The sequence below is a fragment of the Struthio camelus genome, chromosome 6 (genome assembly GCF_040807025.1).
Source record: "Struthio camelus isolate bStrCam1 chromosome 6, bStrCam1.hap1, whole genome shotgun sequence".
Taxonomy (NCBI): Eukaryota; Metazoa; Chordata; class Aves; order Struthioniformes; family Struthionidae; genus Struthio; species Struthio camelus.
Window position 1 is genome coordinate 41,866,309 of NC_090947.1, and position 14,379 is coordinate 41,880,687.

A 14,379-nucleotide genomic window follows, 5' to 3' on the forward strand; every position below is an offset into this window, starting at 1 on the left:
CTTCCGGATCATTGAAGATCACTTAGCAAGAGAGTAAGCATCCCATGCTCCAGCTTTCTTGCCCTAATTCAGCCTGGCTTCAAGTTATAATTTGCTTTATTTTTTATTCCTCCATACTGTTTCAAGTAGAGTATTTTCTGGACAAATACATTCCTTCTAAAAAAGCCAATGGCTTACTGGAAGCAGAGTCTATACTCCATTTTGGAGTTTGCTTCTTTTCAGGTAGCAAGGCAGTTTCTGATCTCTTTTCCACAGACCTAATTTCAGAATCACACTTTTGAAGTCACAGACGGTTTCTGAATTTACAGTGACGTAACTGAAATCAGCATGTACTCTAAAGCATTCGGGGAACCTGCCAGTAATAACTACTCTAAAAATATAAGCTGCATTTAGAATATGCTCTATTCATCTACAGAACAATTTGTAATTAATCATACTAGGCTTGTCACCAAATGTCGCAGAAAATTTAACTCAAAGGAATAGAAGAAAACATTTTGCAAATTTAGCCCTCGAAAATGAGGGTACATGAAAAGTTTGTAAATGTCACTGAGTCAAGTCACTCACTAAAAAGGAGTTACAGTTAATTTACAAATCACTATTGGTATCAGTAGCAAAGTAATTTGTTCATAAAATATCTGATCAAATTTCACTTAATCAGACTAGTTCTGAAACCGTTATATCATCAGGTTTAGCTGAATCAACAGTGTGCTATTTGGTGTTATTGTGCAACTGTTTGCATTGCATGTTCCTTATTGTGACAGGGAATGAATGTACATGCAGAGACTAAAAGACTTTTTAAGTTCTCAGGTCTCCTTCTTGGTTAAAGATCCTGACATTTAGGTTATTCTGCATTTATCCTTCTACCTTTAGCTCTATTACTGAAAAGTGTTATGCAAACATTACAGAAATGTTGCAATATAATAAACTCCTTTAGGCTGAGTTACACTGAGAAACAGTTCAAAACTAGATTCATTGTGGGGTGTGCACTAAATAGCTCTTGCTATGTAATTCTTAACAGCATTCAAAGGTCCCAGCAATAGCATGAACGGAAGAAAACCAGCAATGACAGATTTTTCAGAGATGATCTGAAGCTTAAAGTCTTGCTGTACAAGACTCCTGGTGCCCAAAAACGTAGATATTACTCACTAACCTTTGTCTTACGGTCTGTATGCATTACCAATATGACACTTCAAATTCATTTTGGTAAAAGTGTTGCATAAAAAGCAGTACATAGCATGGCTTTTTTTTTAAAGATGCTACTAAAATATGAAAATATTAAGTAATGATGGGAGCACAATATGTGTCATTTTTACTTCAGGGAATGATTAACCTACAACAATGAAGAAGTCAGCCAATAAATCTTATAACTTTAAAAACATACACTGATAATGCACAGGAAGTTATATTAAATACAACTAATAATTTCTTGTATTTAAAAAGTCACAGAGGAGGTAGGACAAAGTCCTTTACCTCGTATTTCACCCACATGACTTCCAGTTTTGTTCACATACAAAAATAACATCTATTATTTTTGCTTTATTTCCCTTGACCTAGCCAAGTTAAGGTAAATATGTTCTATATGCTCCTCAGAGGTCTCGGAAAGACACTGATGATAAATGGCCTGAGAACATTTACCCTATCTGATGGAATGCAATCCTCAATTAGATATAAATCATTCCAGGTATTCTTTTACCCATTTCAAAGAAAACAACAAATATTAGAAAAACATATCTGCTTCCCCTTTCTCATTACGCTGCTTCCTCTCTCAAGAGCTGCTCTTTGGAGCCAATAATTGTGTGTGTTCCACCAACAGCTCAACTCTATTCTCAGGAGTGTGTCACTGTATGGCTTGAAAAATCTGTTACTCTATATGTACCATATGCATATGTAGTAGCACATTCATCAGCATATATACATTAACAAGAAACTACCTGGAATAAGAAAATTGTCCTAAGCAGATAGGATGTCAAAAACCAGATCACTGATATATTTAATATATATACTTTAAAATACCAATCAATTCAGGCACCTTGTGAGATTTCTCTCCATGTTAATTAAACTCTCATCTCAAAAACAGCATCTCACAGTGACATTCATTCAGGACATCTGTCACCCGTGTCAGTTGTACCTCCAGGTGAGCACATTGTGCAAAAGTGACAAGTGTGATGCGCCCCACTGCAAGGCCCTAAATGGGCCAGTGCTGCCGGACACAACAATTTTCAGTTCCAAAAAAAAAAAAAATTTCAGTACCATATAGAACAGCAGATAAATATTTATTGGTAAAGAACATTAACTGTTCAGCTAGCCACAGAAACCATTGTCTCTTTATAAACATTAAGTTTAAAACCAACCAAGGTATTTTTGTTAACCAGAACTACCAAACAGGTAGAGAAAACTCATCATTTTCCATGATTTATTAAGGAATATACATTTACTCTGTCTTATATGCATAAGTGTAGTTTCACAAACATCAGCAAGCTCACATCAAAAAGCCATAATTAGCTCTGTTCATTGACGTATTCAGACAACATAAATTACAGATCATATTTAAATATCTGTCCAACAAAATAGTTTAGCAACAATCCAAAACCAAGGGAATAACTGTTAATATATTCCATAGGTAGAGAGCTGCTATTAGTTACAGGAAATAAGGTATATGGTTTCAGTAATGATTGTTTCAACGGTCACAGTCCCACACATATGAGAAATTTATTCCACCAGTGTATCCAGAGCACATGTGGTTCAACATTGTGTAACTCCATTGACTACAAAAATCATTAGGTACGCATTGTGTATATAAACATATTTACAACCTTTGATGATATGAGATAAACATACTGTAATACTTAATACAGGTGAAGACTTTTAATGTTCCACTTTCTGGTAAAATGGGATTTCCCAACAGGCTATTACGGTCTTTACCTTGAATTCTGTCTCTCTGCCCCTTCCTCCCAACCCCAAAAGATGCACACATTTTAACTGTTAATGTGACATACAAAGAAAAAAAACTACCCTATATTGAGAGAGTTTGCATTACCCTCCCACTCATGATAATGACTCAGAGAAACTCAAACACAGCTATACCTTAAATACAAGTAGATTTGAATGTCTGACCAAAATTTAACTTTTATTTAGATCACCTAAAAGCACCGGGTGTAAGGTTTGTCATTGCTAAACCGTACACGTGCACAAAAGTGAGAATGCCTTTTTTTTTTTTTATATTAATCAACTGCAAAAAGGTAAGAAATTCTCTACTTCTTCTGAAAAAGTAACAAAAAAAAATTATTCAACTTTATCTGGAGGTCTGCATCAGCACCAGTATTAATTTACTGGTAACACCCATAAAACACTTTGTCCCATCCACACAACCTAAGAGCGCTAACAGCTACACAACACCAAAAATGTGTTCCCTGAATTCTACACTACCAAAACTGTTTCACTATATTCATTCCTAGAACACATGTACAAAACCATGCATCAAGTATGCTAAACATTGTCTACACCAAAAACAATACGCACTGTACCTTGTGTTTTTATTTCACTAAAACTCTGAAAGTGTGCTTTGTTTATGACCTGGATATATATTTCTGAACACCGTGTTCACTACGTTGACAGCCAGTTCCCAGTCAAAAATAAAAATAGATTGATTGGGGCAAAATGGCAAGAGTGCCATTGGTCTCAATCAGGTAAGTATTCCCAATCGTGAACTCTGCCCCAAAATCCCTATTATAAAAAGACGATACTTACTCCAAGCACTTGGTTACAGGACTGCTAAGTTATTCTTCCACAGAGTACTTTAAGATGTACTGTAAATATATATGTGTTCAAAAGTCAGCTGCTTGTAAATAAACTTTAAAATATTCAATTAATTTTTAATCTTTTAAAATCCCTTTCCAAATAAGAGCTTTTTTGTGTCTTGCTCTTGTGATTGAAAAGTCATGTTCTCAAATCTGTGAGTCACTTTCATTTTGATGTCAAGCCTATACGGGCATCTACTGAAAGATTACTCATAGCAGACCTACAAGACTCTACCAGCAGTGCCAGTGACAAGCTTTTAAGTTGTGCTTTTAAGTTATGCATTTTTAAGGTTGTACTTCAAAATATTATTTGTCATCACAAGGACCGAAGGACCGTTTTTGCAGAAAAGTTACTACGCAGCATCTAATAATCCAAACTGGAATTCCATCTTCCTTGAAGGAGAAAATCTGCGGCTGCTAAAACTCTCTAGATGTTGTTCTAAGCTGTCACGGCCGGTCATGAAAATAAGAAGAGGTGATTTGTGTCAAGCGAATTAAAAGCCTTTAACAGAAAGATCACAAGCTGAGACCAACTCCACTGTTTGCCCAGCTACTAGAACAGTGTACAGGAAGTGCTGTTAAGCATTCATGCCATTTTGAACTTGTCAAAATATAGCTGCTACTCTACACTTTAAACTTTTTCATGGTATTGGCCATCACCTTCACTCTCATGGTAGCAGGTAAAGAGTAGGTGACAGATGTGTAAACCATGTGGTTCATTCTGTGCTCAACAGCCTCCTTCCTCACATGACCTAAAGAAAGTTTGTAAGCTAAAATCTGCTTATCACTATTTGAAAACCCAAGGGCACTGGAGAATGCAGAAATAGCCCATCAAGGAAAAACAACTGTATAAGATTTCCATTTATTATCATTGGTTTAAAACTGCAAAAATATTAATCAATATACCCCTGTAACTTGTTTAACCATAGTATGGCAATTAAATTGTAACAAAGATGCAGCTTCTTTCTTTTCAAAATATAACAGTCAAAAAAAGAGGCAAGATTTGAAAGTAACAAAATGCTTATCAGGCATATTAAGTAATAAAATACACTACTAAACATGAAGTTTAACAGTAAAAAAGGCCTTCTACATTCTTTGGGTTAAAACCACAGCTCTCTACTTTAACCCAAATTATCAAGGCTGGTCTTGGCATAAGAAACTACGTTAGACTTCAGGGGGAGAGTAGTAGGTCCCTCCTCAGTTAGGAGAGGGTAACAGCCCGAACTACTCCGTGTAGTCCTGGAGAACTCTCTCCACTGGCTCTGGAGATGTGCATCAAGCGGACTGGCCTGGCCCCACCATTCCAGAGATGGCCTACCAGGATACTTCAGAGTAACCAGAAGATATTCAAAGATAGCCCGCTAAAGTGAAGTCTGGAGGATGAAAAGGCTTTATACCATCACATTTATTTCATTCCTACTAAGAAGATATTCTCTTTCATATTTCTGACTCACATTACTATAGTGGCCAACATCACTAAAGCATAAGTGAAAAATCTGCAAGCAAGACCCCTCCCACTGTAGAACTAAGCAGGTCCAACCGGAGTTTGGCCACTCAGAATCAGAGATGTACGACACACTCCACCGCTTATCATCATATCTGACTCCCCTTACAGGAGCACGAGAGCACGTGCCTTATAGGGGCACGAGATGTGCTTGTCCAGATGTTTTAGATTCTGCAAACACGCCCAAGATCTAAAGCTTCTTGTTGTATAATAAAGTTCTTTCATAATTTCACCTAGCTGAGGCTTCTGCTTTAACTCTTTCTTATACAACACAGAAGAGTAAGATAGATGGTCAGAGATGTCTCTTAGCTACCCTGACTGTACACTTCAGTGTGAGACATATGAATCTCTGCAAACAGCAGTAATAAGTGTGATGCACTCTGAACACATTTGGCGCAACTGTCAAACAGGGATGTTGTCTGGACAATAATTCATTAAAATGTCTTTGAGGTATTTTAACAATCTTTTTTTAATATAAAATACAAAACGGAATACATAGCTGGATGCAGACAGATTTGCCTCTACTGATCTTTCCCACTGAAGGTGAGCTGACCAAAGGAATCCACCTGGAAGACTCCTGGAAGTGCTCTTCCATTTGCTTTCAAAACTGAGCATACAACGTATGTATCATGAAAATTAATCCTGTAAAGTTTCAGCATCCTAGAATTTGAGACGGCCTGTTGGCAGTTCCAAGTCTGACTCTTTCACTGGCTGCAGAAATGTAAGAGCAAAATCGTGCACTATGATCCACAAACTTTACAAAGTCCAAATTACTCTCAGTCCCACAGCGTGAATTCAACTTCCCAAGTTCTGAGCTGTATTCCTGCAGTTATAGCTTGAGGGCAGCTAGACAGACACCCGAATCCCTGTTGACCTGCTGACAACAAGTACCAATTCTAGGCTTCCTAAAAATATGTATTTGCTCTTGCAGCCTTTACTCCTGTTGGATAAAGAGAGATGGAATCGCCTTTTACAAATATACAGTTTTTTCTGTTGCAATATACTACAGAAACTTCTTGTTTACCTGGAAAATCTGGATGGAAAACTGCCACCCTAAACTACTTCATAAAGAGATACGTTGGCCAAAATTTGGCCAGACTACAAATAGGTGTGTATGTCATTGTGTATTGTCAATTCACAGCACTATTATTCTGCAGTTTGCCTTCCTGTGATCAGATAGGTAAAACATCTCTCATTAGTGTGCAGTCATGGAGCCACTCAGCTGTGCGGTACTTAACTTCCCATTTCTGGGGATCAGTTACACACAAGCCTTCTAAAGTACCGTGCCTAGGATAAACAGAATAAAAAACAAATTAAAAAATAAAATGAAAATAAAAAAATGAAACAAAAATTTAAAAAAAAATGACACAGAAGGCTGAAGACTCGGAAATTCAAAATTGTACAGTATTTCACAATGCACTGCAGTTCTCATTCATAGTTTGCATGCAAGAGCTTGGGCAGGCTTGCACCCTACACGTGGGAAAAGCCTTGCAACACTTAAGATGATGCAAATAGAACTGCTCACAACAGAATTTTAAAAGAACTGTTGTAATCTTAACTAAAAAACACACTCTGTGAGGATTGCAGGGTTCAGTTCTTAAAGTCTGTGCATTCAACCCTGAAATGCAACAGCAGGAACTGAAAGTTATGGCTTAAAGATATCCTGATGGCTATTAAACCAGAGACACCCTGACATAAAAGACTATAATGGCTCCTTTTGGAGTTTACATATTTAAAAAGTAACATGCTGTAAAACCTGTACATTATACAGGGCACACTAAGTAAACAAACAATGTTGCTACAAATCACACATGCAGCATAGATGCATTTTGAAAGTCAGCATTTCAATTGCTTTATTATTTTATCTAAGCAGAAGCACTAATGGCCTTCATTTCATGAGGTAAATTAATTTTTTTTACAGCTATGAAAGAGCAAAAACTTTTAACACTTCAAATTTTCTTTTCACCTTCTTGCCTGACATAGTACAAGATTGTCATCTCTCTTGTAATTATACTTCTAGCAATCTGCAGTCAACATCTTTGAAGACCTTAATCCACACTGAATAAAGTAAATCACTGGAATATATTTTTCTCCCATGGAGAGAAACATCTGTGCATCACAGTTATGGTTAACTCAAAACCACATACAGCCGCACTAGTTCAGGGCAGAAGTATACACCTCCCTTTGGAGCACAGCACTCAAAAGAAACATTTTGAGGGAAACTTCACTGACCAGCCTCCTGATTCCCATTACACTGGGAACAGCAATCACAACACACAACTTGGTTTGCATGTTTCTAATTGACCAACTGAAGACTGTACGTGGCACTAAATAATCTTCGGAGCAGGGTATCAGGGAAACTAAATGCCTTTAATGATGTATCTGAGCTACTTTGGCAAGTTCAGATTAATAAATGTAAAGTAAGTACTGCCATATTTAATTAGGAGAAAGTTCCTTGATTTCTAAGCCAAAGGAGAACAGGAGAAGACAAAGAGGTGTGATGGAGGAACAGGGCCCACAGTCTGCCAGAGAAACGACTAGAGCCACGACCGCCCATTGACAGAAAACCAGGAATATCCTTCCACATAATTTGTTTTCTTGCTTCTCACTTTAAAGGTCTCAATATATTTACAGAAGAAATAGATGTGGTTACACTGCAGAGTAGTAAATACTACGCAATCAAGTAGCTTTGGAAAAAGTTCCGAAATACTTTGGGTAACTTCAGTCAGTAACAGGTTTTTCAAAATGAACAACAGATCTAATATGAGAGCATAACCTAAAAACACAAAACAATTGTGTTATTTAGAAAATCATTTATTCTGATTTAACAGTTAATTATAAGCTCCAGGAACCATTTGCCATGTAATTCAGAATCCTAGAATAAAGATAATTTATTTTGAGATTGTTTAATGTTGGTTTGCAGTATGCTGGTTTTATCCAACTTATTTGGATGATGTTTACAGTTCTTGAAGACTCAGTTTACAAGAATCTTCTTTTTCAGTACTATACTTATTACTGTAAATTTGTTAATATCTATGATTTGATGGCCGATATTAGGTTTAAAGAGATGGAAGATACTTGATTTAGAATATCTCTGAGTGGACAGCAAACTAATAGGTGTGGTAATGGGAGACGCAGCGCTATTTTTAAACTTGACAGGAGACCTATTAGTTGCTAGTTCCCTATTATAGAAAAAGCACTAGTCTCGCAATAATAGGCTGGCATTTTGAAATTCCTCCGATTTATTAGGAATATGATGAGAAATGTGTTCTACGGTGGGTCTGGGCTTCAGAACAGTTTTTATACAGAAACGCAAGCACTACTTAAACTAGATATGAATGTAGGCTATATGCACATACACTGGAAAAAGTGACCTGTAAATACTTTGATTTTACCTGAAAGAGTTTACAGCTTGCATTATCTAATTGATTAAAAGAAGCCACCATTAACTACTCACCTACATCAAAAAGTTGGTTTCTTTTTCACAGCAAATTCAGAGTAGTAAAATCTTAAATTATAAATACAGAATTGGTTCTTGTGTCATGGGAGACTGAGATTTTAGCATTTAAAATAGCTTTCCTGTACAATACCTGGAATTCCGCCAGTTACTTAAACATTAGGTTTGGTACCCTGCGATATACGGCAGAAACTTAAGTGGGCACAGGCCAGATTTATTTTACAGTCAGAAACTATTCAGTTGAATATGTGATGAAAGGATCTGCATCTTCAGTCACACCTTGAGTCAGCTAAAGGAAAGGACAAGTTCTACCATCAAATCTAGCTCTTCTGTGAGACCAAGGAGGAGGCCAATACAGACAGACAAATATTACTAAGGCACAAATACACAGAACTTCATAACACTTTCCAGTCAAGTGTCTTCAAAACGAAATTCTGTCATAATGTAAAACGGACTTTAAAAGGAGTGCCAAACGTATCTACCTTCTTATTCACCTAAAGACCTGTAACACAAGCAATTTAAAGTGATAATGATGAGGATTTCTCCAAACTACAAAATCCTTCTTCTCCAAGTGAGTAGAATATATCAAATTTTGATTTATTTATATGAAACAACATAAAAGTATCAGATCTCTGAAGTATTTTGGATATGACAATCTTGTAGTTCATGAACGAGCTGCAAGGTTGGAAAGCCACCTGCATGAAGTCCTTCATGTTAATTAAGTACTATTTGAATAAAACAGATAAATAAGTTTTGATCTTCCATTTGTACAGCTCACGTTTTCTCAAAGAAGGGTTGAACCAATACTTCATACCGTGAGTCTTTGAAAATAAGAAATGCATGTCACTAACTGTGACTTATGTGCAGTCAACATCACGTCAATTTAAGAAATCAAGTATATCAGTTATATAAGCAGGGCTTACTACAGCCCTAAACATATTTTTCCATTTTAAAAATATTGACATCCTATCTCCAACTTCACATTCAGAACATTATCTGTGCCAATCTACAAAGCCAGCGCAATGAGAGTGGACAATTTTATTTTAATGACATCACATCATGAACATGCTCTGTAGGGAACCACACTACAAAGTTTTGACTATACTCTCTGAAGGGGCCTGCAGAAGTCAGCAGTATTAAATGTTTCTGAGTATGTCCAAAGCACACACTGACAGCGCATTGCAAGTGCTTCCCAGCATCCCACCTGATGCAGAATGCCAGATCTGATGACCCAAGTCAATTGTTTTCATTCTGTTGTCCACAGAGGTCTAGGAGCCCATGAAATACTTCTGAGGATTTGCTGAAAGCAGTGAAGAAAAAGTATATTCCTACATTTTAAAGTCTCATACTTACAATGTGACATAAGGTGTCTACCTCCCCTATCAGGAAATACACAAAGTTGAAAAATACTGGCATAAGTTAAACGAGGATGTCTTTAGCATTTATTAACTGACACAGTGAACATCTGAGGATATAACCTCTTTTTGTGAATTAAGGTGTTATGCAAGTACCTCAACCTGTTTTGGAAGGTAACTGGTTATTCTGTAAACAAGCTAAGGTTCTGAGCTGGTGTTTTAAAAACGGTTACTGCAACAGGAATAGAAATTAATGTTTGGAAGAGACCGTATAGACATGAAGAAAGAGTGGCCATTTTAGCAAAGTCACAGATAAAGGAAGGGGGCATGGACAGAAGATGAAGAAGTCTGGCCAGAAAGTTGTAAAACATTTCCCTGAAGGTTATCAGATTGCTGGAACTAGAAAAATGCCATTAAAATTTTCACCATTAGAAAGCCAAGTCAGTGCTTTAAAAACTTTGGTTTGTTGCACCCAATAAAATCTGGCTATAGCACATAATCTGCATTGTAGTCTGTAATGAAAAGAGTTGACAACAGTTTTATTTGGATTTTGCTTCATAATAAATCATGAACCTATTAGTAAAATTCAGATTTAGCATCACCTGAGGATCTCTTTTCCGCATGTCTGAAGGAGTCCGAAAAGCATTTATCCTGCCTGTGAGTCATACTGGCTGTTCTCATAAAACTTTCCTTCTGAAAGCAGGAAATCCTTACCAAAACTGCACATATTGCAATATGCCAAAAACAAAGTGACATTGTCATTCATCAGCTAGTTAAGCTTTAACCACTGAAGAACCCCAAATGCAATATCGAGCATATTCCTCCTACAGGTAGGTACAATTTTATGAGCTCAAAGCTGTGAGTAAAGCTGGTAATCGCCATCACTATTGTATATAGAGAAAAATACCCTCATCACAGAACTCGGAGCCAAGGGAACTATCGTCATTACTGGAAGATCCTAACTATCTAAAGTTTAGCTGGTTAATAATTGGTGCTCTTACAGACACTGATGATATTTCGAAATGTCTGAAATAATGTTACAAACCAACATGAGAATGCCATTATACCTCATACACGCATGTGAGATCTGTGTTTGCATTCTCCACTTCTTCATTTCAAAGTTGCAAATATCACAAGTTTCATCAGCAGGTTTAAAGATTTGTAACTGTTCTGAGTCATTCTTAAGTGTTAACAGTTGTGCACAGTTATTCCGGCCATTCAGAAATTTTTGGAAATACCATCAGTTAAGCATTCAGAACAACCATAAGCAGCTCTTGGAGGGCTGAAAAAGAAAAGTACACACACAACTTGGAAATACTTTTAAAATAAAGGCAGTGATTATCTCAGAGACACACAGCAGGACTCAACAACAAAAGAAATGCTACAGCACTGGCTAAAATCTTTGGTACTAGTTGTGTTTCGCTCCTTGTGTTTTTATATGGAAAAAAATCAATTGCAGAGCTCAAGCCAGTGAGAAAATAAGCCAGGTACTCAACAGAATCAAAACAGTCTTAGCAACTATGCTCAGAAATAACGCTGACTTGCTGGTACTTCTACAAAACTCAGCTATAGTGAACACCATTGCTGTAGATGAAAGCTGTGGACCCTTTTGCTGTGCAGGCTTTCATCTCCAATACACCAAACCTCAGGATTATGAAAACTTGCCTATTAAGCAAGCCACACAATATAAACTGTAAAGGTGACGTGCAATCATTTTCATAAATTAAAATTTAATAATGAAAATATATATATACAATTCAGTGTTTTTCTTGGCCTTTGCTAGAATTCCAGGTAGTTTTAAAGAATCTGCTCAGTGTTGCCTTCCAGTTGACAAAAGAAAAAGGAAAAGTTTTGAAAGCTTTTCCTCTCCACAGACTGCTGCCCTTAGAACAGCCACCCCTTCCTTCAGTTAATATCACAAATACCCCTTTGAGCTGTGAAGTCCTAGAACTTTGCAAAAAATTAAAGCAAGGAAAACTTAGGCCCACAAAGTTTACTCTAGCTAAAGTGAATTTTATTGCAGGCCTGTCAGAAGTTACTGTAGCACCCAGAAAAGTTAGTGTATCCTTTTTCACCAGTCACACAGCTTTTGCTAAGCTATGGGAAGAATTCCTTTGAAACCTTCTTAGGTGATGCTTTTGGGCACCATGGTACTTGGCCAGTTTTAGAAAAACAAGGTGAACAAATACTTTGATTTTAGTGATAACATCAAAGCTATCTTTCGATATCCGTTCATATTGATTTGAAATGTTCTAAAATCATCTTCATACAATTGATCTGAATCCAAAAGAGGTGAATCCAACAGAGGTCTTATTTTATTACGGGGTAACCTGAGTCAGATCTTTCTGAATCTTTTCAGACCCGACCCGATCTTTCCATTGCTGTTTAAGCAGAGGTCGCTCCCACAAAAATCATTTAGATGTATGCACTCGAAGGTCCTATATGAAACTGTTTTAGTCCCACATTGAAAGGGCTAGAAGCTCTGGAAGAAGTTTCATTCTTTCCATTTGAATACCAGAGGTACAATTAAGATGCAATGAAGAGCCAGGAAAAAAAATTTAGTGTATATTCAAATCACAAGAGATACAGACTGAAGGTGTGTAAGAGCTGACTAACAAATGTAGACCAGCTCACATGTTTCCGCTTATTCACAAATACTCCTGACATACTGCTGAGATTTTGAATTGTTGCCTGTCTGATGACACTCATGACGTCTGCTGACACACCTCGAGTTTTATAAAGTTTGTGTCTACAAGCACAGTTGATTCTAAGAAACTTGCTGATGAACATACAGAACTTTCCTTTTGACCAGAACTAGAAAGGTTATTTTGGCTATTCACTATCCTATGCTGATTCTGAACGGGGGAAAAAGCTTTAGAAACAAATTTTAGTGAGGTTAATTCCCCACTAGTTTTGTTATCACTCAGAAACAGCTCTTTTGATTTTCCTAGAAACTTTTTGTCAAAAGTATTCCTTATCAAATTACTGGATTGCGCCGAACTATACTGTATACACGCATATTCATACACACATAGAATTTCACATAAGCTTTTATTGCCTTTCCCAAAGCATTATGACCTCTAAATGGAGTACTTCTACCCTTCTGAAAACCTGGACACAGAGTTTAAAGACAGAAAAATATTTGTTTTTTGTTTCTTGCATTTATAGGTAGACTAGAAAGGATTCCTCTTATAATGAAGGCAAAAAGAGAATATAAATCAGATATTCAACTTTTCAAAGTCAAAGGATTGCTAAGCTATCTTCTTTTGGCGGGGGGGGTGGGTGGGAAACACTAGATCTCTATCAATGTTCAAATTACCAACTAATTATAAGATAACATGTGGTTTCAGTAAACAAATCTAATGACTATATAACTTCTACCAAAATTTACTTTCAATTGCCTCTTTTTTTAATATCCTTTACATAAAAAGTACAACTTCTCCTTTTTCTCCCATCAATCCCAAATCACACTACATCTTCTGCCTGCTATTTTCCCATCATCAACAACAAGAGTTTTCATTTATCTGCTTTCATCTAAAAATGCCAAATAGCTTAACAGACATTAATGAAACCACACAACACTCTGTGAGCTAGGTAGCTATTGTTATCTCTGCTTTACAGATGAAAAAAGTAAAAAGTGTGATTTGCCCAAAATTCCAACAGTTATGCTATAACAAAGCCAGGAGTAGAACAAAGGAGCCCGGACTCCTAATTCCCTGCTTCGAACCACGAGAATTTGTGTTCCCTTCCAGATTACCACGACAGAATTCACTTGCCATTTTGCCACACATGAAAAATTTGGTTTTGGACAACAGTGCTAATTTTTCATTAGCAGCAATCCTTGTAGGAAAATACAGACAAATGCATATTTTACCCATATTGTACTTTGACTCCTTTGCTAAATTTTTAACTGAAAATGAAACCAAAATTTTTCTCTTTTATTAATATCATTCCTTACCTGGTTACCTGAATTCCACTGTCTTCAAGAGGAAAATTCACACTTCTTGAAACCATATGAATCGTTTGTCATATCAACGAACCCCTGATTTCCCCTTTCCATTTATGTTTCTGCTGTCTTCTACCTTACCTCTTACCCAGCAAACCAAACCTATTGCCTTCTTTTTCTGATGGTTTCCTACTGTACTTATCTCAGTCCTACATCATCAACTTTTTTTTTCTTTAAATTTGCTCAATGACCTTATAAAATCTATGAAGCACAGAATAATTGAGTAGGTCTACCTTATGCATCTCTTTGAGGTGCATACC

The 14,379-nt window shown here is 36.6% G+C and overlaps 1 protein-coding gene across 14 annotated transcripts in view; it reads right to left on the minus strand.

Annotated features, from left to right (window-relative positions):
* GTDC1 (glycosyltransferase like domain containing 1) overlaps positions 1–14,379 on the minus strand; it is a 197,680-nt gene that overhangs the window by 134,405 nt on the left and 48,896 nt on the right. The gene's annotated exons all lie outside the window — the stretch shown is intronic.